Source organism: Hemiscyllium ocellatum, chromosome 15 (genome assembly GCF_020745735.1).
Source record: "Hemiscyllium ocellatum isolate sHemOce1 chromosome 15, sHemOce1.pat.X.cur, whole genome shotgun sequence".
NCBI lineage: Eukaryota > Metazoa > Chordata > Chondrichthyes > Orectolobiformes > Hemiscylliidae > Hemiscyllium > Hemiscyllium ocellatum.
The window spans coordinates 50,256,835-50,281,022 of NC_083415.1; positions in this window are offsets into that span (position 1 = coordinate 50,256,835).

Below are 24,188 nucleotides of genomic sequence, written 5' to 3' on the forward strand. Positions count from 1 at the left end.
GGTGTATGAAATGAGCTGCCAGAGGATATGGTGGAGGCTGGTACAATTGCAACATTTAAAAGGCATCTGGATGGGCATATGAATAGGAAGTGATTGGAGGGATATGGGTTAGGTGCTGGTAGATGGGTCTAGATTGGGTTGGGATACCTGGTCGCCATGGAGGGGTTGGACCGATGTGTCTAATTCCGTGCTATACATCTCTATGACTCTGACTCATAATGACATCAGGCTAACAGGTGTTCCCTGTTTCCCCCTTTCTCCTTTCTTAAATAATCAGGTTACATTTTAAATTTTTCAATCTTCAGGCACTGTCCCAGAAACTATGTAATTTTGAAAGATGGTCACCTATCCATTCACAATCTCTGTAGCCAGTTTTTCAACACTGGGATGTAGATCATCAGATCCCAGGGTTTTTCCAGCCATTTTCTTATTTTCCATCATAAATTCTCATTTCTAAGATTATAATGGATATAGTTGACTTTGCTAATCTTTTTCTTTTTACATAACTACAGAAGATTTTACAGTCTTTTGTTTTTGTTATTTGCTAGCTTATTCTGTTCTATTCTCTTCTTTATCAGTTTCTTGGTCCTGCTTTGCTGAACTTTAATGATCCCAAGTCCTGCCCTAAACAGATGTTTTCCAGGCTGACAGTTCTGTAAGTACACCAGCACCAACTGGAAGAAGTGGCCAGTGATGAGACTACAATCAGTCCAGGGTCAGAGATCTTGACAACTGTTGAGAAGGGTGTCAGGTTCAAGACACTGGGTAAAATTGGTGGATTGATTTTGGGTGGAGTGTCTCTAATTGTCCTAGGCTGACCCCAAAAGAGGTTCCCACCAATGCCTAACATTAGCATATGGAGCTAATATTGTCGAGCTTCCCACAAAGTGTATGCCTCTATCTGCATGTCAATAGCAATGCAAGAAGGGCCTTAAATGGTCATTAAACAGCAAGGCCCTCATCAAGTCCAAGGGAAGGTGGTCCATCCGGTGACTTCTCTTTCAGGCAGGCTGGAAGCAGATGGGTATGCTATGGACAAGCCATCAGAATGCTCTTGTATGCTTCGCCACTTCAAGCACACCAGTGGGGTAAGGTCAGTAGGCTCTCAACTTAGACTGCAATCCAGATACTACGCCATTTCCTGCTAGCCTTGCAAGGGACAAAACTCCTGCTTGTTTCCAGATAAGGACTTCAATATAGGAGGTCATTCAAAGTGATAAATATTCTGACTGCTTGTTTGCAACATGGTGGAAAGCAGATTACACTGCAGCCGAAGAGAGATCACCCTCACTACATCTCAAGTACCAGGAGGCTCAAAACATGGCTATGGCCTGGCAGGGCACCTAGCATGTTCTGGTGCAGTTTCACTGGCAACATTGCTAACCAAGAACTGGATATTATTGGGATGGTCATTCAAATATCCCCCAGCACCCCCTCTTCCACCTCTTACAATACACCCACTTCTTTTAGACTCTAGAAATAAAAAGAAGCAGAATATATGTTCAAAATCTCTGATGAGCTACCTGATGAAGGAGCAGCACTCTGAAAGCTAGAGCTTGCAAATAAACCTATTGGGCTATAACCTGGGGTTGTGTGATTTTTAACTTTGTCCACCCCAGTCCAACAACCAGCTAACATTAAGCATGAGAATTAGGAGCATTTAAAAACCAGCAAACTGACCAAAACATTAATAGGAAGTGAAAAAAGAATATGCTTAAAGAACTTCATACCAAAAAGGCTGTAAGGCTGTGGCTAAAACAAATATTTGTTCCTGAGAGGCAAAGGCAGGACAATTTAATATGGGGAATGAGGAAATGGCTGACATTGAGCAAATGTTTTCGTCACAGTGGAAGACACAAGTTACATTCAAAAATAGAAAGCAACCAAGGCCTAATAAGATCGAGGGACTTAAAATAATTAACATCAATGGAGAAAAAAGTACTTGAGAAACTTGATGCACTAAAACTTGCCAGGTTTCCAGGATGTGAGAGTCTGTATCCTAGTGTTCTGAAAAAGGCAGCTGAAGTAATAATGGATGCACTGGCTATGAGAATTTAAAATTCTCCAGATTCTAGAACAATCCGAGCAGATTAAGAGTTCTAGTGAATGGAACACCAATACTCAAGAAAGGGAGAAGAGAGGAAACAAGGAAATACAGGCCAGTTAATCTGACATCAGTTGTTGGGAAAATGTTGGAATATATTTAAAAAGAAGTCTGAACAATACACTTAGAAAATCACAGAATCTTGAGACAAAGTCAAGTGGTTTTATGAAGGGGAAGTATGTTTACAGTTTTCTGCAGAGCCAATAAAGTAGATAACTGGAAATAAATGCATGTGGTACTTCAGGGTTTCAAAAGGTATTTGAGAACGATGAAAGGTCAACTCACAAGTGACAGGGGCAACATATTAGCATTAATAAGAGGTTGGTTAATGGACAAGACTCAATTAGACTTGAGGAAGTTTCAAGTTGACACATGAGATAAGTAATGTGCTGCAAGATTCAATGCTGGGGCCTCAGGTATTTACAATGTAAGCCAGTGAGTTGAACAAAGAGATGTAATGTACCTAGAGTTGTTGACAACATCAAGTTAGGTTTGAATATAAACTATGAGGAGGAAACAAAGAAAAGGATAATCTGAGGAAGGAGGAAATATTTACTTTGTTAGTAAGAATAGAAATAAAGAAAGTCTTTTTTGAAAAGACTTGAATGTTTATAAATGCTGATGTTCATAGAGACTTAGGTGTACTCATATAAGGAGCACAGAACATTATCATGTGGGTACATAAGGAATCAGGAATGCAAATGACATATTGTCCTTTATTGCAAAGAGACTAGAGTACATGAGTAAGGACAACTTGGTACAATTGTACAGAGTTTTGGTGAGAGCTCACCTGGAGCACTGGGGAAAACACTGGTCTCTATACCTAAGGAAGGATATTCTTGTCCTTAAGGCAGTTGAGTGAAGGTTCACTGGGTTGGGATGGAAGTGCTGCCATATGAATATAAGCTAAATAAATTGACCCTTCACTCTCTAGAGTTTAGAAGAATTAAAGCTGACCTAATTGAAACATGAATGAAGAGGCCACTCAGTGGTGTGCATAGCTCTGCCATGCTATATCAACTCAAAGAGAAGAAATTTGACTTTATAGGCAATCCTGAGGTAATAATAGAAGATAAAGAAGCTTGAATACACGCACCAACAGGTTCTAGAAAGCTTCTTCCCTGCTGTTATTAGACTGCTAAATAGACTTTTCTAACTTCGAATAATGTTGATCTTGTTTTCTACTACTTCCTGTGCAGCCATAACCTTGTCTGCCTCACTCTGTTAAGCACTATATGATCTGGATGTCATTGTTTGCAATGATCTGGCTGTACTGCTCGCAAACAACTTTTCACTATACTTACGTGACTACAATAAATCAAATCAAATATCCTGAACCAAGAAAATGCAGTGTACAACATGGTCACCAAATCCTTTAAATTGTGTTCTTACTGAAATTCCCCTTGGCCTGTCTCAAGCCAAAGTCATAAAGCAAGTTTGTGCTCAAGTCTCCAGGAGCTGGTGACATTCCACTTGAAATCCTCAAGGACAGAGGAGCTCACATTGTTAACTCACTAACCTTGTCCAAGATTTAAAATGCTTTCCTACCTCGCTTGTGCAAGCGAAAGGGATAATCTGTGACAACTATCATGGCATTCCAGTTTTTTCCACAGTGGGAACAATTCTTGGAATGATTATTTTGCACCAGAATTGTTTTGCTTTGTAGAATGTGTATCCTAAGTCACATGGTGGCTTTCATGCTGGATAAGAAACAATTGGCATGATGTAGGCAGTACTGTAAATTTACAAAACATTCTGTGAGCAGCGCAAGTATTTATTGGCCTAAACAAATCAGGCCTTTGGAAAGTGATATATGAATATGGCTGCCCTACTAAGATATGAGTCATCTGCTAATTTCATTATGTCATGATGGTTAGTGTGATGTAAAGTGGGACCTCATCAAATGGCTTTGCTGTCACCAATGCTACAAGTAAGGCTGTGTAATGGTTCCAGTCTTGTTTGCTGTCTTTTTGGCCAGACCTCTTTTTTGTGGAATTTAATGTCCAAACACAGGAATATGTATTCAGTTCAGGACAGACAGCAATCTCTGCAATCTGTAAAAGCTGCAAGGGGCCCACAGAAAGATCACGGAACAGTACAAAGTGAACTTTTATTGTCTGATATTTTCATAGTGTGCACTCCAGAGAATATCCAGCTGTTTAACTGCTTTGTCCAAGCCTCAGAAAACCTTCTATATTTTTCAGAATTAAAAGCCAGATCTTGAACATGCACCAGTTGTAAAACCTTTAGATCACATTGTCATAAACAACAATGTACTGTCAATTCATTCCAGAGGGTCTACTGTTTTGGGAATATTCTTTCTAACAACACCATTTTGGACCATGATTTTGTGTTGTTTAGTTTAAAAAGTTCAGCATTTGGCAGGCTCACCCACAGTCTTTTGAGATAGCAATAGAGTTTGTGGAGGGAGATTGTAATTAAAAATTGGTTGATTTATTTTTGAACAGCCAATTCATTTAGCTTTCAAAAGTATGTCATCTAATTTTTTGTATTTTGAAAGTTTGCTAGGAATTATATTTTTCATACTTACTCAATAACTAGAACCTACTAACTTTATCTGTGTAGGTTTGAGGCAGTTCTCCTGAAGAATAGGAATGTGTGTGTTTGTGATTTAAAGACAACTTGGAATACCACTTTTATAACATCCTTTCATATAGATATGTCTCAGCACTTCATACATTGGATTACTTTGCAGTGACTTGTGTAAGTAAATATGGCAACCTTTGTGTTAGCAAAAGTCAGCATACTCTTCTGAAAGTAATGAATGATTGATTTGTTTTGTAGTGTGTTGGCTAGGAATAATACAACGGACCTTAGCCTCTATGGGGAGACAAACTTTCACTTTAATTTATAAAAATTGTATATTTGAAATGTGGATGTTTACATGTAAAGCATTTCGGTAAGGGTGAACATGTTAGTGATCGGTTGTCTGTGATAAAGACAGAACCAAAAATCTGTGAAGTTAGTGTTACAGGGCATCAGGAGTAACAAATAAAAGTAGTAAGAGACTGGACAAAAGGAAAATAGTTAGATTTGCGATGGAAATAAATTTGTTCATTGAAGGCAGGAACAGCCCGAAATGATGGGCTACCAGCCTGATGATCTTGAGGTGATATAAGTAGGCTGCTGGGGTCCAAGACCTTGGAACTTGCTAAATAACAGAATTATTTAGATTAGATTAGATTCTCTACAATATGGAAACAAGTCCACACTGACCCCTCTGAAGAATAATCCACCCAGACCCATTCCCCTATCCTATATTTACCCCTGACTAATGCATCTAACATTATGGGCAATTTAGCATGGCCAAAGACCTAGGTTATATTCTAGGGTACTGGGTTCAAATCATGCCACAGCAGATAGTGGAATTTGAATTCAAGTAAAAAAACCTCTGGAATTTAAGAGGTTAATGATGATTGTGAATCCATTATTGATTTTGTTGGAAAAACCCATTTGGTTCACTAATGTCCTTTACAAAAGGAAACTGCCATCCTAGGTCTGTCCAACATGTGACTCCAGATCCGCTGTAATGTGGTTGACTCTTAACAGCCCCCTGAGGCAATTAGGGACAGGCAATAAGTACTGGCCTAGCCAGCAATGCCTTCATCCCGTGAACACATTTTTAAAAAGATTCTTAAAAATGCACTCAACGGTATCTGGAACAAAACTTTGCCACATATCTTGCTTGTATCCCAGAAAATAAGATGCTGATAATTCCTGGAAGAGGTTGAGGAATGACACTTAGTGCAGCACTTCAAGCCCTTTTAGAGGAGTTAAATGGAATTACTGTGATTGGTTTGACAAGAAAAACCAAGCTACAGGCAGTTCCTGCTATATGGCTGATGAATGCTCGTACTTATGAAGAAGGTACTACACAAAGGTGTATCAATATTCATTTTTAAGGTTTAACATGTGAATGGTTGCTCATATTTAAGGATGGCTATATTATGTTGTGTTGCAAATATGTTCCAACGTGAAAACCAGTCGATTTACAAACATTCTTAAGAATGGAACCCATTTATTACCTTAGGATTGCCTATAAAGTCAAATTACTATGTGTGTATAAGATCTTACATATCTTTTGAAAGAAAAGCCAGATGTCATCAAGCAAATCATAACATTGCAAGCCAAAATGAGAGATGAAGACCCCATAGCTTCGATTCTCCTGATCCTCGGATGCTGCCTGACTGGCTGTGCTTTTCCTGCACTCTTCGGCTCGATATTGACTCCATGTCACGTTACATTGCAATTTTTATGCACAGCTAGCTGATCCTTAGTCCCATAGAACTTACCAACAGAGTGTATTAAGAGCTTACATCATATTGAGGAGGGTTCTGGCCAATTCATTTCCAATAATATGCTCTGTCAACTCTATTCACATTTGACAACTGGGACAAATGCCATCCTAGCAACTAAGACAATACAGAATATCCTAAGAAGAAATTCATAGAGTAATGCAGAATGGAAAGAGGCCTTTTGACAATCCAAAATTCTCTAGATTCTAGCATGATCCAAATAGATTAGAGTGTCAGCGAATGGAACACCAATACTCAAGACCTGGTGTCCATGTCAGACATCAAGTGTTATCTGCTCTAATCCCATTTCCTAGTATTTGGCTCATAAACAATTGAAATGCCAATAGAATACAATGTTAACAAAATCTTTCCTCAACATCATAACGGTTCTCACCTCCACCATCTTTTCAAGCAGTGTTTTGCAGAAATCCACCACACACTGGGTGAAAAATATTCTCCTTAAAACCCCTCTAAACTATAAGACATAGACACAGAAGGAGCCAATTTGGCTATTGAATTTATTCTCTATTCGATAGATTATGGCTGAACTGATAACCTTCAACCCTATCTTACTGTCTTCTCCATGATATATCCTTGCTGATTAAAAATCTATCTTTTCGGTCTTGAAGATACTTATCGACCGAGCTTCAGCTTCCCTCGCTGTAAAGAATTCCACAGGTTGACTAGCCTCTGAGAGAAAAAAAATTCCTCCTCACCTCCATCTTAAATGAACGATCCCTCACTCTGAGATTATGCCCTCTGGTACTAGCCTCTCCTACAAAGGGAAGAAACCTCTTCATATCTACACTACATATATAAGAAACTTATATATTTTAATGAGGTCTCCCCTCATTCTTCTAAATTCCACTGCATAAAAAGTTCAGCCTACTCAGACTCTCTTCATAGTAAAATCTCTCTATTTCTTGAATCAACTTAATAAATCTCTTCTGGACTGCCTCCAATGCCAGTATATTTTTCTTTAAATAAGGGAACCATGTGTAGTCTGACTGGTACCTTGTATAGTTTTACCAAGACTTCCCTACTTTTATGCTCCTGTCCTTTCAAAATAAAGGCCAACAGTTCATTTGCCTTCCCTGTTATCTACTGAACTTGGATGCTAGATTTTTTGTAACTGATGCACTAGGACCCCCAAAACCTTTTCCCAGTTAAATAATACTCAGCTCTTCTTTTCCTGCCAAAGTGCATAATTCCACATTAAATTCCATCTGCCAAGTTTTTGTCGACTCACTTAACCTATCCTTAACCCTCTATAGACTCTTTGTCATCTGCTTTACTTGCGTTCCCAACTAGTTTTGTGTCATGCACAAGCTTGATGATTATACATTCATTTGTTATCCAAGGCATTAATATTTATTGTAAATAATTGTGCCCCAGCACTGATCCTTGTGTCACTCTACTAGTTACAGATCATCAATTTGAACCTGACCCCTTTAACTCAACTCCCTGTTTTCTAGTAAGTAGCCACTAATATACTACCTCCAATATCGGGCTCTTATCTTATTAGATAGTCTAATGTATGGTACCTTATCAAATACCTTCTGGATATCCAAACATATCACATATTTTACTTACCCTGTTTTGTTACCTCCTCAAAGAGCTAATAAATTTTTCAGGGCATGATTTCTCCTTCATGAAAACATATTGATTCTGCTTAGTTTTATTAGGTTTTTCAAAACGCTCTGCTATTACATTCTTTATAATAGATATTAATATTTTCCCAATGGCAGATGCCTACCCCTTACTTTAAATCTATGCTCCCTGCTAATTTACCCTGCTAATAGGAAATGTTTATTCCTATTGATCCACCTATGAACTTAGATTTTGTAGATCTCAATCAGGTCCCCTCTCAGACATCTCTCCTCCAAGGAAAACAACCCTAGCTAATGTAGTCTCTTTCCGTCGCTGAAACACCACAGCCCAGGTAACATTTGGTGTATTGCCTCTGCATCCTCTCGAGTGCAAATCACATCTTTCCTATACTGTGCTGAGCAGAATTGCACAGTGACCAAACTAATGTTGTACATAGCTCCAACACAGACTCCCTGCTCTTGTGTTCGATGTCTTGACTAATATAACTAAGTATCCGTATGCCTTCTTAACCAGCCTAGCCACTTGTCCTGTTGTCTTTACAGGTCTCCACTTTTATACAATGAAATGGCACTTCCTGAAAGGGTAGCACAGTGGCTTTGTGGTTAGCACTGCAGCCTCACAGTGCCAGGGACCTGGTTTGATTCCAGCCTCGGCTGACAGCCTGTGTGGGGTTTGCATATTCTCCCTGTGTCTGTGTGGGTTTCCTCCCACGATCCAAAGATGTGCATGTTAGGTAGATTGTCCATAGTGTTCAGGGATATGTAGGTTGGGGGTAAATGTAGAGGAGTGGGATACTTTTCAGAGGATCGGTGTGGACTTGTAGGGCTGAAGGGATTCTATGAAACAATGTATTTCTTCATGTAATATGTAAAAATCAGCATATAAGTATTACATCCTTCCTTATACCATCGTAGCATTTCTTAAACGCTTAATTTATTCCAACATTTACACTCAGCACAATGCACCCACAATTACATTATCTTTTCCAATAGTTTTTAACACTTAATGGTTGAAACAAAATACGCTGTCTGAATAGTCTTGCATTTTGTGTTTTAAAATGTTCAGTAAAGGCCAGTGGATTATGATTAGTGTAAATTAGTATTTGCTCATTTACACAAACTTCAAAAGTTTGAAGAGCCAATAGTATTCCCAATGTCTCTTTTTCTATGGCAGAGTACTTCTTCTGATACTAGTTTGGATTCTTAGAGAAGTACTCTACTGACTTCTCTACTCTGGACTCATTATCCTGCAACAAGAATGCACCCATTCCCAAGTCACTAGCATCTGGAGAAAGTCAGGGGTGATCAACACTGCTTCACGTCTTAGGATTTCCTTCAGTTTCTCAAAGGCTGCCCAACATTCCGCAGATCATACCATTTTCTGCTTATTTCTTGAACAAATTTGTTAAAGTTACCGCTGAAATTACACAAAAATTCCAATAAAATACATATAGTCTACAAATCCTAATGTCTCACTTAGTTTTAAGAACAGGGAATTCTATTACAGCCTTCACATTCACTTTCTTTGGCTATTGTCAACATCCTACAATATCTCCTAGATAAGTTACTCTTGCTTTTGCAAATTCTCTTTTGGCTAAATTGTTTAAACAGGTCTCACATGTTCTTCTCACATGTTACTGTATATCACAACATCATGAAAATAAACTGCATAGGATGGATCTCCGCTACGACTTGATTAAAATGTCTCTGGATTATGTCTGGGGAGTCCTTTAACCTAAATGGCATTATTCAACATTGGGATAACCTGTTTTGTGTAACAGAAGTGGATATTTCTTTACTCATTAATGGTAATGGCATTTTGCATTACCCTTTCAGAGGCACTGGCAAACCTATCAATACAATCTTCTACCCATGGAATTGAGTATAATTCTGTCTTGTGATTTCATTTCCTTTTATATAACTTATATGGAATCTAGTTGATCTGGCCAGTTTAGAAACTAACACTAATGATGAATTCCAGATATTTTGATGAAGTTCAATTCAGTCATTTTCCAGCATGTACTGCACCTCTGTTTCCACCTGACCTTGTTTTTTTTAAGATTCCCTGCAGTGTGGAAACAGGCCCTTCGGCCCAACGAGTCCAGACCGACCCTCCGAAGAGTAACTCACCCAGACCCATTTCCCTCTGACTAATGCACCTAACACTACGGGCAATTTAACATGGCCAATTCACCTAGTCTGCATATCTTTGGACTGTTGAAGGAAACCCCTGCAGACGTGAGGAGAATGTGTAAACTCCACACAGACAGTTACCCAAGGCTGGAATCAAACCTGGGACCCTGGCGCTGTGGCAGCAGTGCTAACCACTCAGCCACCATGTTGTTTAGTGGGATAGCAAATAAGGATGTTGTTTCATTTCCTGACTGTCCTACGTCCACATCATTCGTCGTTTCGGGCCAGAGCCCTTCATCAGGCTCTGGCCCGAAATGTCGAATTTCCTGTTCCTTGGATGCTGCCTGACCTGCTGTGCTTTGACCAGCAACACATATTCAGCTCTGATCTCCAGCATCTGCAGACCTCACTTCTTATACTATGTCCACATCATGCCTAGCTGTCATAGCACATCTGAAATGTTAATAGATGAAGTGGGAATACTTCTCTGGACATTAATGCAATATTCAAGAGTTAGACTGCAAAGCTGAACATTCTGGAAGTGGGTGGGGGCAACACTCTGCATGCAGGAATGTGGATGACTATTCATTGCTACTACTGTCCTGATGTTATCAAATTAAACTATCGTTCATTCTCTTCCATTCAGAAATGCTTTCTAGGTATGTTGCACCTGCATTGTCTTGGGGAATCACTAAGTCAGGAAATTTTCTGGACAATGATTCCCCAGGATTAGGGCATGTACATTCGTATAATTTCCGAGGATGATCTCATCCTACCATTCTACCTGCGGAACATGTGACTGTGAGTGACTGGGGATTGTCTTGAGTGGCATGTGACTGTGGGGAGTGGTCAGTGCATCTGTAAGCATTGCCAGCCTACCTGTATAAAGGGGATGTATTTTCTTTGTTCAGGGCCTCTTTTGATTGAACTCGCATGCCTGTGAGGGGGGTCAAGGGGTCACCTAGCTTGGACAAGCTAAAGTAAACTTTAACTGCTTGCAGAAGTTGGTGCGTGTGAGTTGCATCTCGTGTGTGAAATTTCGGGAAAAGAACCTAACACATCCAGGTGTATCTCTAGCGATTATCTTCTAGTAGTCTTACAAGATCCTTCCATTATCACAGATCACAAAATCCCTACAGTATGATAGCAGGCTATTCAGTCCATTGAGTCTAAACGAACAGTCTGAAGAGCATCCCACCCAGTTCCCCTTCATTTCTCATGGCTAATCCATCTAGCTTGCACATCCTTGGACTGTGGGAAGAAACTGAAGCACCCTACGCAGACACAGAGAGAATGTGCAAACTCCACAATGACAATTGCCTGAGGGTGGAATCAAACCTTGATCCGTGGTATTATGAGAGACAAAACAAAACTGTTACTGCTGGATTCCAGGGTAGACAAGCAGGAGACTGGAAGAACACCACAAAGTTCTGAAGAAGGGTTACACCTGAAATGTTGACTTCTTCACCTCCTGATGCTGCCTGGCTTGCTGTGTTCTTCCAACCTCCTGCTTGTCTATCTGGGATTGTGAGGCAGCAGTGCTAACCACTGCACCACCATGTTGCTCTTTTCCCTAAATATGAGAACAGAATGTCTATGTGTCCCATGCCTAGTTGAATTGTAGGTTAAGAATGGCTATACTTCCTTACAACTCAATTTTGTTATCTCTGTCATCTTCCATTATTCCTACCACCCAACACATTTGTTCCTCCCTTTGCGCTTCCCTATGATGTCACCATTTCAGCATGTTTTTGCGACATAACTGAAATCTCTTCATACAATCAGGAGTATTTATCAGATAAGTCACATTACTAATCCTCCCAGCTACATTATATGGACCACCCAATTTTGCTTTCATATCTTTGCCTTGCAAAGGCAGCAATACCAATATTTTATCTCCCCCTTGAAACATTCTGGTTGCTGAATATTTACCTGCCTATTCTTATGGTTATTCTTGTCAAACTTCCACATCCTCTAGCGCTACCTCATATGCTCCTTTGAGGTTTTCGAAACACAGACGTAGAAAACAGCAAAGGAATAGGATATTCAGCCCTACAACCTGCTCTGCCATTCAACATGATCATTACTGATCATCCTACTCAGTACCCTGTTTCAACTTCCACCCTAATCGCTTTGATTACTTTAGCCCTAAGAACTATATCTAACCCTTCCACGAAAACATTAAGTGTTTTGGCCTCAAACTCTTTCTGTGGCAGATTTCCACAGGGTTGGCACTCTCTGGGTGAAGAAATGTCTCCTCAAAAGGCATGCACTGTGCTTCTATTGTGACCTCTGGTGACCTCGACTCCCTGGTTGACTGGAACACTCTTCTTGCATTTACCCTGTATAGTCCTGTTAGAAACGTATAGGTTTCTTTATTACCTCACTCTTCTAAATTCCAGTGAATATAGTCCTAACCAATCCAGTCTCTTCTTGTGTCAGTCCTGCCATCCCAGGAACCAATCTGGTAAACCTTTGCTGCGCTCTCTCCCGAGCTAGAATATACGTCCTTAGATAAGGAGAATAAAATTGCACACTCTACTCCAGGTTTGGTTTTACCAAACCCCTGTACAATTGCATCAAGACGTCCATGCTCCTGTATGCAAATCCTTGAAGGCCAACATACTATTTGCCTTCTTCACTGCCTGCTGCACCAGCATGCTTACTTTCAGTGACTGGTGTATGAGGTCACCCTGTTGCACCTCTCCCTTTTGCAACCTATTGCCATTCAGATAATAATCCGTCTTCCTGTTTTTACTGGCAAAATGGATAACAGCAAAGTGCATCTACCAAGCATTTGCCCCAACACCCTACATTTCCAAAGTTTTCTTTGTTCCTCCACGAGACGTGGTGGTCACTGGCTAAGCCAGCGTTTATTACTCATACCTCATTGCCCAGAGGGCATATAAGAGTCAACCACATTGCTGTGGTCTGGAATCACATGTAGGCCAGAAGACAAGAATTGCAGACTTCCTTCCCAAAAGGACACCGGTGAACCCGATCGGTTTTTCCAACAATCAACAATGGTTTCATTGTCACCATTAATTTAATTTCAGATCTTAAAAATTAATTTCAAATACCAGCATCAATCCGCCATGGCATGGATTCAAACCCGAGTCCTCAGAACATTACCTGAGTTTGTGGATTAACAGTCTAAAGATACCACCTCAGTCATTGCCTCCCCGAAGCCACGCCAAAGCATCTCTGCATCCTCCTCAGAACTCACTCTCCCTCATCCAAATTTGTGTGGTCTGCAAACTTGGATATATTAAATTTAGTTCCTTCATCTGAATCATGTTTATCATGAATAACTGTGGGTCCAAACACTGATCCCTAAAATACCGCATTGGTCACCGACTGCCACTCAGAAATTGACCGGTTTACTCCTGTTTCTTGTCTACAGCCAGTCCTCTATCCATGCACCCGATCACGCACACTTTAGTACATGCTCATCTCTTACTTGGTACCTTATCACATGCCTTCTGAAATTGCAATTAAATCACATCCACTGATTCCTCCTGATCAACTCTGCCATTTATATTTTTGAAAAATTCCAAGAGATTTGTCAAGCATGATTTCTCTTTCGTAAATCCATGCTGGCTCTGTCTCATCCTGTCACCATTTTCAAGAGCTCCACTATTAAATCTTTTAAAATGGACTCAGGCATTTTCTCTACTATCCATATCAGGCTAACCAGGCTATAGTTACCCATTTACATCCTTTTTCAAATAGTGGTGTTACATTAGCTAACTTCAAAGGGGCGGCACGGTGGCTCAGTAGTTAGTACTGCTGCCTCACAGCACCAGGGACCCGGGTTCAATTCCCGGCTCGGGCAACTGTCTGTGTGAAGTTTGCACATTCTCCCAGTGTCTGTGCGGGTTTCCTCCCAAGGTCCAAAGATGTGTAGGTGAATTGGCCATGTTAAATTGCCCATACTGTTAGGTGCAGAGGGGAATGGGTCTGGGTGGGTTGCTTTTCAGACGATCGGTGTGGACTTGGTGGGCCAAAGGGCCTGTTTCCACACTACAAAATCTTGAAAGCTGAACACTATTCACGACTTCAAGGGCCACTTCCTTAAGTACTCTGGAATCTAGATTGATGGGTCCTTGGATATGTTGTTCTTTATTCCCATCAATTTCCCTAATACCATTTCCCTACTAATATTGATTTCCTCTATCTTACTAGACTGTGTTCCCCAACATTTTTGGAATGTTCTTCCTTTGTAAAGACAGAACCAAAATATGAATTAATTGATCTGCCATCTCTTTGTTCCCTATTTAGCCTTCTCTGTTTCTGATTGTAAAGAACCTATTTTTGTCTTTACTAATCTTTTTCTCTTCATATACCCATAGAACCTTTAACAATCAGTTTGTATATTGCCTGCAAGTATACCCCAGGACACTTATAAGTTTCCTCTCGTAATCAATCCCTTTGTTCTCTTTCACTGAATCTAAACTGCTCCTAACCCTGAGATCTGCTGTTTGTTCTGGACAATTTGTATGCCCTTTCCTTGGATCTAATACTATCCTAATGATCCTTGTTAACCATGGCTGAGCCTCCTTTCCCAGTTTATTTGTGTGCTGAACAAGAATGAACAGTTGTTGCAGTTCCTCCATGCACTCTTCAAATGTTTGCCTTTTGCCTATCCACCATTATCCCTTTAAGTAATGCTTCCCAATTTATCACAGCCACCTCGAGCCACCTACCATCGTAGCTTCCCCTATTTAGATTCAGGACCCTAGTCTCAAAATTAACTATCTCACTTTCCATCTTAATGAATAATTATATCATATTATGGTCTCTCTTCCCCAGGGGACCTAGTACAGCTGGATTGCCAAATATTCCTTCCTAATTACACAATTCCAATCTAGGATGGTCTGTCTTCTAGTTGGATTTCTCAACATATTGAACCAGAAAACCAGATCGTACACATAGAGTTAGAGAGATGTACAGCACGGAAACACACCCTCAGTTCAACTCATCCATGCCAACCAGATATCCTAAATAAATCTAGTCCCATTTGCCAGCACTTGGCCCATATCCCTCTAAACCTTTCCTATTCATATACCCATCCAGATGTCTTTCAAATGTTGTAATTGTACCAGCCTCCACCACTTCCTCTAGCAGCTCATTCCACACATGCACTACCATTTGCATGAAAAAGTTGCCCGTTAGGTCCTCTTTAAATCTTTCCCTTCTCACCCTAATCTTATGGCCTCTAGTACTGGACTACTCCAACTCAGGGAAAAGACTTTGTCTATTTAGCCTATCCACACTCTTCATGATTTTATAAACCTTTGTAAGGTGACCCCTCAGTCTCTGATGCTCCAGGGAAAACAGCCCCAACCTATTCAGCCTCTCCCTATAGCTCAAAGCCTCCAACCCTGGCAACATCCTTCTAAATCTTTTCTGAACCCTTTTAAGTGGGTGGCACAGTGGTTAGCACTGCTGCCTCACAGCACCAGAGACCCGGGTTCAATTCCTGCCTCAGGCGACTGACTGTGTGGAGTTTGCACATTCTCCCCGTGTCTGCGTGGGTTTCCTCCGGGTGCTCCGGTTTCCTCCCACAGTCCAAAAATGTGCAGGTTAGGTGAATTGGCCATGCTAAATTGCCCGTACTGCTAGGTGTAGGGGAATGGGTTTGGGTGAGTGTGCTTCAGCAGGTCAGTGTGGACTTGTTGGGCCGAAGGGCCTGTTCCCACACTGTAAGTAATCTAATCTAAAACCATCTTTCCGATAGCAGGGAGTACGTACCGCAACATGACCTCCCAACTCCTATACACACTTCAGGAATTGCTTCTCTCTGATATTGTTACTGATTTGGTTTGCCCAACCTACAAAAAGATAAATGTTATTCATAATTGCAGCAGTACCTTAACTGTTTGCGACTTTAATTTTGTGTTTAATGTCTTCTCCAACATTACCACAGTTTGGGGTCTATGCACAACTCCTACCATTGTTTTATATCCCTTGGTGTTTCTAAGCTCCGCCCACACAGATTCTACTTCAGCAGAGGTAATATCTTTCCTCACTATTGTGTTAATGTTCTCTTTAACCAGCAATACCACCTCACCTCCTTTTCCTTTTTGTCTGTCCTTCCTAGAAACTGAATACCCCGGCTTATTCAGTTCCCAAACCTGGTTGCCGTGCAACCATGTCTCTGGAAACCAACTTTATCATATCCATTTATACCTATTTGCGTGACAAATTCATCCACTTCATTGTGAATGTTCCACACATTAAGTCTTCTTAACATTCTCAAACCTGTTCAAGGTGTTTAGCATTGTGTCTTGAATTCTCTGTCTATCACATTCCTTATATCTAATTCTGACTTTTGTGTTTGTCTTTGATTTGGTCTCGACTGTCTTGCTGTTTTGGTTCCTATCCCTCTGCCACTTGCTTTGGAAATGGATACTTGAACCAACATTAAGAATGTGTCTTTTTTTATCAGTAACAGTCCTACACAATTTTGTTATCAGTAACAGTCCTACACAATTGACTAATACACAACTAAATAGTTCTTCAAAAACTGGTATGGGTATCAAAGGTGCTGGTTTGATTACATTTTGATGTTTTCCAATCATATGACATGTATGACAAATTTTACAGAAGTGCACTACATCTTTACGAGTCTTGGCCAAGTAAAATGCCTGTTTATTTATGCCAATGTTTCCCATTTTCCCATATGTCCTGCCATATCTGCAATATACCTATAGCACAATCTGGTGAACAACCATCCATTCTTTGTCTGTAACTCTAAGATGATGATTCCAGTTCCTCATTGGAACTCCACTTTTATTATTACAGCACTGCAGACCTCCTTCAACCTCAGCTACAGGGTCAGCTCTCTGTGCAAACTGTTTAACTCTGGATCTGCTTCCTGAGCCTCTTTTGAATTATCCTCATGCCTAAATAGAATTTATATCAATAAAGTTAAATAGAGGAAAAAAGGGTTATCTTTCCATTAGGAAAAAAACCCTTCGTATCTCTCATTTACCCTATGTATATATTCAACCCTCACAGATCCCATCTATTTGTTGCAATTAAAGGTACAATCCGATCCATTGCCCTTTCCTTCCTTCACTCTTATAAGCTGCAGTAAGTCTACTGGGTTTCCTTCACAACTTCCAATATTCTGAATAAGTATGTCCCTTGTTAAAATGGAACTTCCAATTTTCACCCCCACCTCAGCACTTCCCCTTCTGATCTGAATGACCTTAGGGCATTCGGAGCTATCCATTCTTTACCCTGGTTGTGAACTCTTCCATTTTCTATCCCTTTTGAATTTGAGAGTAATGGGAAAATGATTCAGTTTTATGGATAGCAAAATCGTCAGTCTCTTTTGCTGCCTACTTAGCAGTCTTCATGGTTTCTTATTGCAGAAGGTAGAATGTTTTTAAATTCCTCTAAGAGAATAATCTTTCGAAGAGCTTTATACATGGTTACAGCTTTTAATGCTCATGTTTACCTGTTAGTATTTCTTTGCTTAACCCTTTCAAATTCAAGGTTGGTTTGCTGAGGCTATTTTCTTAAATTCAAGAACCTATGTCTTTATGCCTCAGGCATTAACTCATATGCAGCCATTATACTTTTCTATACAGCGCCATACTTCCAAGAAACTTCCTCTAGCAGTGAAGCATGAATTTCCCGTACTTTGCATGTCAACTTATTCTGCAAGAGCAGTGCCAGACTTCTTCTGTCCAATTCAATTGTCTCACCATTTTTTTGAAATGATACAAAAGATGCTTCCACATCCTTTACCTCAAATGTTGGTAAGGTCTGTGGAAACTTCAACGTTTCCTGACAGAATTTCAGAATATGACACAGATTTTTCCCAGCTGAACCTGCATCAGCAATTAACAACTCTTATTTCAAATACATTATTTAAAACTTACACTCTTTCACTTTTTCTCTCTCTTGCAATTCTAATTACAGTTGTCTCATGCCCATTTTTTCCATTTCTATTTCCTTGTCTTTTTCTGCATGTTTTTTCCTGCTATCGCTAGGTTCTTCTCATTTCTCCTCTTGCTCAAGGTGTTTTAACCATAACTGAATATTTGACTTGATTTATAAGTGTCACATGTACCGAAGTACAGTGAAAAGTGTTGTCTTACATGGTTTACAGGCAGATCATACTATACAAATGTATCAGGGTAACAAAATAGAGTGCAGGTATAATGTTACAGTTGCTGAGAGAGATCAACATTAACATTAAAAAGGTCCGTTCAAATGTCTGATAACATCAAATGGGCAAATGGGCCGAGGACTGGCAGATGGAGTTTAATTTAGATAAATGTGGGGTGCTATGTTTTGGAAAGGCAAATCAGGGCAGGACTTACACACTTAATGGTAAGGTCCTGGGGAGTGTTGCTGAACAAAGAGTCCTTGGAGTGCAGGTTCATAGCTCCTTGAAAGTGGAGTCAAAAGTAGATAGGATAGTGAAGAAGGCGTTTGGTATGTTTGCCTTTATTAGTCAGTGCATTGAGTATAGGAGCTGGGAGGTCACTTTGTGGCTGTACAGGACATTGGCTTGGCCACTATTGGAATACCACGTGCAATTCTGGTCTCTCTGCTGCAGAAAAAATGTTGTGCAACTTGTAAGGGTTCAGAAAAGATTTAAAGCATGTTGCCGGGGTTGGAGGGTTTGAGCTGTAGGGAGAGGCTGAATAGGCTGGGGCTATTTTCCCTGGAGTGTTGGAGGCTAAGGGGTGACCTTACAGAGGTTTATAAAATCATGAAGGGCATGAATAGGGTAAATAGATCAGGTCTTTTCCCATGAAGTCCAAAACTACAGGACATAGGTTTAAGGTGAGAGGGGAAAGAGTTAAAAGGGATCTAAGGGGCAACTTTTTCACAGAGATGGTGGTGTGTGTATGGAATGAACTACCAGAAAAAGTGATGGAGGCTGGTACAATTACAACTTTAAAGGGCATGTGGATGGATATAGGAATAGGAAGGGTTGACAGAGAAATGGGCCAAAAGCTGGCAAATAAGACTAGATTTATTTAGGATAGCTGGTCGGCATGGACAGGTTGGACCAAATGGTCATTTCCATGCTGTATATCTTTATAACTCTATGACTCTATAACGGCGAGGAAGAAGTTGATTAGAATCGTTCATACAAACCATTATATTTTTTGATTGACGGAAGAGGGTGGAGGAGCGTATAACTGGGGTGGGAGGATGTTTGATTTGAATATCACTTGATTCCAAGATCTCAATGCCTGGAGTCCTTGGTCTCACTTGTATTTCCTCTCAACATAAATGCCATTTGTGTACTGCAGTTATATTTGCTTCCTTAGCTCTGTTAGGCAATGCTGTCTCCAGTTTACCCTTCAATTCAATCAACCCGGGTTTTGGAAGTTCCCTTCAGACTGCTCGGGTCAACCCAACCATCTGCAGGAAATCCTTTGACATTTCTAGTGCCATGTCTTAAACACAGTATGGAACTTGGCATTTTCCTTCATCTTTGTTACTTATAATACCACAACAAATCCTTGTTGCTTCTTTTTCAAAATCAACCCAGATTAAGTTTCCAAAGCTTGTCATATCTCATTGGGGTAACACACTGAAAATTAAAACCCATTATTCTCAGAGTTGTCACAAAAGTTTAAAAGATTTGACCAAAATTTTCCAATTTAACTGTCTTTGTAGACTCAAGTTAACAGAAATCACAGGCCAGATTTCTGTAGTTAACAGGAATTACTATTTATTATGAATAAAGAAATTCTAGCTATTGGCAAACAACTTTGAACTGTCAACATATAACTCTACTGGTTAACAGATAAGGTCTTTTCCCACGAAGCCATTTAGCCCCTCAAGCCAGTTCCATCATTCAATGAAATCATGGCTGATCTGAGGCCTAACTTCATATGCCTGCCCTTGGCCAAAATACCTCAATACATTTGCTTATCAAACATTTATCAACCACAAACTTAAAACTGACAACTGATCTAGCACCAACTGCTATTTATGAAAGACAGTTTCAACCTCTACCGTCCTTTGAGCATTGAAATCCTCCCTCACATCTCTCCTGAGCAGAGTGGCTCTAATTTTTAGACTAAGAATGTTCAACCAGTGGAAATAGTTAAAACTCTGAGCCTCTTATAAAATTCCTCTACAAACACAGACAGACAGAAAAAGGAAACATGGTATAATGAATGGAGGGAAAATCTGGGAATGCTGTTCAATGGCTCCTGCCCAAAGGGTTCACTGAGATGCTCTGTTGTTTGTCTGGACTTGTTGTTCATTGATCTATCTCTTCTCCTGATGATTTACACTTCCTTGTAGGAGGCACAGAGTGACTGGTTCACAAATGATCTGACCCACAGTGAGTGGAAAAGGGAAATTAAACTGGCTTTCTTCAGACTTTAGTTTTTTTTAATTGCAGAGATAAGAACACCACTTCCCCTTCCAGAGGTCTGACTATATCATTCATACTCACAAGCTGTTCACCTCTGAGCCAATCACACAGGTGTTGGCAGGCAGAAGGTGCTTGTCATTGGCAACTGATCACCACTCCACTAAACAATGAGCTACTTATTGCTATCCAAATTTCACTTTGTACAGACGTCCTGTAAAACAGCACTTACAGTATGCGTTGGTAACTGGTTTTGTAAAGTGCAGCAACACTTCAACTATTTTTGTTTTTTTAAAACAGTCCTTTTCCCAGAGAAACAAAGAAATATAGCGGATAGGAGCAGGAGTAGGCCATTTGATCCCTTCAGCCTGTTCACCATTCACTATGATCATGGCTGATCATCCAACACAATACCCTAATCCTGCCATCCCCCCATATCCCATGATCCCTTCAGCCACAATAGTTATATCTACCTCCTTCTTGAAAACACAATGTTTTAGCTTCATCCATTTTCTATGGTAGCGAATTCTACAGGCTCACCACTCTATGGGTGAAGAAGTTTCTCCTCATTCCAATTCTAAAAGGTTTATCCCTTATCCGTCAACAATTTCAGTCCATATTCAAAAATACAGAAAAATAAAAAGATATGCTTGTTACACCTCCCAAAAGTATATCAATTCCATACTTTTCAGGATTAAACTCCACCTGCCACTGTCCTGCCCAACTGACCAGCCTATCCATATCTTTTTGTGGTGTACAGCTTGCTTCCTCACTGTTTATCACACTACCAATTTTTATTTTACTGCAAATTTACTGATGTGACCTTCACATGTGTGTCACACAAGGCCCAGTACCAAACTCTATTAAATGCCATTGGATACAGGTATCCATTCACAAAAACAAACTTCGAACAGCTCTATGCCTCTTGCTACTGAGCCAATTTTGAATCTAACTTATCCTGGATCCCAAGGGTAATTCTTGACCTGTTTGCCAAGAGGCATTTTGTCATAAGCCTTACTGATGTCTATGTAGCATATATCAACTGCATGATCCTCATCCACACACCTAGTTACCTCCTCAAAAAATCAATCAAATTTGTTACACCTGATCTCCCACTAACCAAGACATGCAAACGACCCTTGACTAATCCTTGTGACTCCAACTGGAGACAAATTCTGTCCCTCAGGATTTTTTCCAAAAGTTTGCCTAACACTAGATGTTATACTCACTTGTCTGTAGTTCCCTGGTTTATCTCATTAGCTTCTTCCAATCCCCAGCATATCTCCCCTAATGTGTCTAGAGATAATTTGAAAATTAATGTCAAGGCTTCTATAATCTCCACTTTCGACTCTCACAGCTGCCTAGGATATATCTCATTGGGCTTGGGATTTATCCAATTTTAATCCCAAAAATACTTCCTCCCTCTCAAAGCTAATTTGTTCAAGTTTATCACATTCACACTCATTGACTTCCATACCCTACCATATTCTTCTCCACAGTGATTACAAAATAATCATTAAAAATCGCATATGTCTTCAGGCCCCACACTTGGTTTGGTCTCTATTAAGCTCTGGTTACCTTTTTACCCTGAATATACCTTGTAAACATCTTTGGATTATCTTTTATTTTACTAACCAGTGCTTTTCATGCCCACTTTTTAAGTAATCCTCTGCATTTACTACTCTTCTCTAGGGCTTCAACTGTTTTTAAACTCTTGATAACTATCAAAAGCTTCCATTTTATTCCTTATCCTGTCCAGTATATTCCTCAACATCCAGGGTTCCCCGGGCATTCTTGCTCCCCTCTTTACCTGTACAGAAAGATGTTAGCCCTGCACTCTCACTATTTCCTTTTTAAATGTTTCCCATTGCTCTGATGTAGATTTCTCTACAAGAAACTGTTTAGCCAGATCCTATCTTGTCATAAGATTGACCAACTTAAAATCTTTACTTCCAGCCCAACGTTGTGCTTTTCCATAACTACTTTAAAACTTACTGAGTTTTGGTCACTATCACCACAATGCTCCCCCACTGAAAATTTTAAGGAACAAAGCCTATGGAGTGGTAGAATTGAGTCCAGCACTGTCCCTACCTCCAAATGTTTTCTACTTTCCAGATTAAAGACCTCTCCTAAGTCAATTCACCTTCTTCCCAACATGAATGGCTCCTTTAAAAAAGTCCCAGGACCTTGATCTAGATCACAACTTTGGCAAAAACTAATGATTTATTCCTTGGGTCATAATATTCTGTGTACCGGTTTCATCATTTTCTGAGATATAATGTTCACAAACAGATAAACAAACTGCTGCTATACAAGTTTCTGAAGAGGCTTGACAGGGTAAACATTGAAAGTTCTTTTCCTATCACTGGGGAATATACACTGCAGCATATTTTCAAGATTGAACAGCTGATTAAAGAATAAGAAGCTTACTATCAATAACAAGAGAAAGAAAAGAGAGACTAAAAGGGTTGATTTCCCTTTAACAAAAAGAAAACAGAAATTTTCCTAAAAGGAGATCAGAATTCCCTTTACTTTAATCTTCTCGTTAAATACTTTAAATGTTCCTGTATAATTTTGTTGGCAGAGGAACTGCTCTACAATAGATCAATGAGTATGATGAATAAAAATTAACATCAGGAAGATAGTCATAAATGTAATTTGGTTAATTTGTATCTGTGTCATCAAAGATTAAAAAACTTCACCAACCTAGTTTGCTATGATAGTGTCAATGGTACATTTCTTTGTGCAGTTTTGGGTTCTTCAAGAAAATAGAGTGAACATACTCATGTCAAGCATCCAAATTGGGGATGGATTAAGAAGATCACATAGTAAACTCACCTTGTGGCTGTTCCTGGATACAGAATCTATCTCCAGGGAAACAGTCACACTTTCAAGTTTCATTTTGAGGGGGGGCCTGACATTGGTCCAGAGAAAACCTCTCAATCCAATTAAAGGCAGCGGCAGACTCTTGAAGTTTGAATCTGAGACCTTTCAGCATGAGAGGAGTAGCAGGCAGTAATGGGAAGTAATTTACAGGAAGAGCACTTAACATGAAAGTTCCTCATCTCCAACCTCTCCACATTTTTAGTTGATTCAGCAGCCAGGGAAAAGGGGGATGCTGCGGAAAGGGGAGCATCTCTACAGGTCAGACGATAGCTGCTCACATACCCAGTCAGGGATCGTAATCTGCCAGGTTCCAGTCTTCCGTCGGCTTTGGGAAGGGACCTGGAGGCTGACTGGAACATCCTGCATTGGCTTCTCTAATTAGACTTAATTACTGATTCTAATTGGATACCCATTGTCTGTGGGTGGATAGCGCTGTTGGTTCCAATCCCACCTCCACAAAAATGGGAATCAGGCATGTTGGCCAGTCAGGCCACGCTTTAGTTTTGTTCATCCCCAAACCTAACCCTGAAACATGTGACCCATCGGATAGGTCAGAACAAGAGGAAATGTCCTAAAATGCACAATGTTAACAGTATGATTCCGCCTTCCCTCACCTATCCTAGAAGTTGGGTGAATGCAAAAGGAGATTGGTAGCATTGTTCATGAGTGGATGGCCTGACACACTCATCATTTCAGGTCCACACATAAATATACCCACTTAATTAAAATAGTGTACATGAGGCTGCTGGTGATCATGGAACAGTATACCGAATAACTGC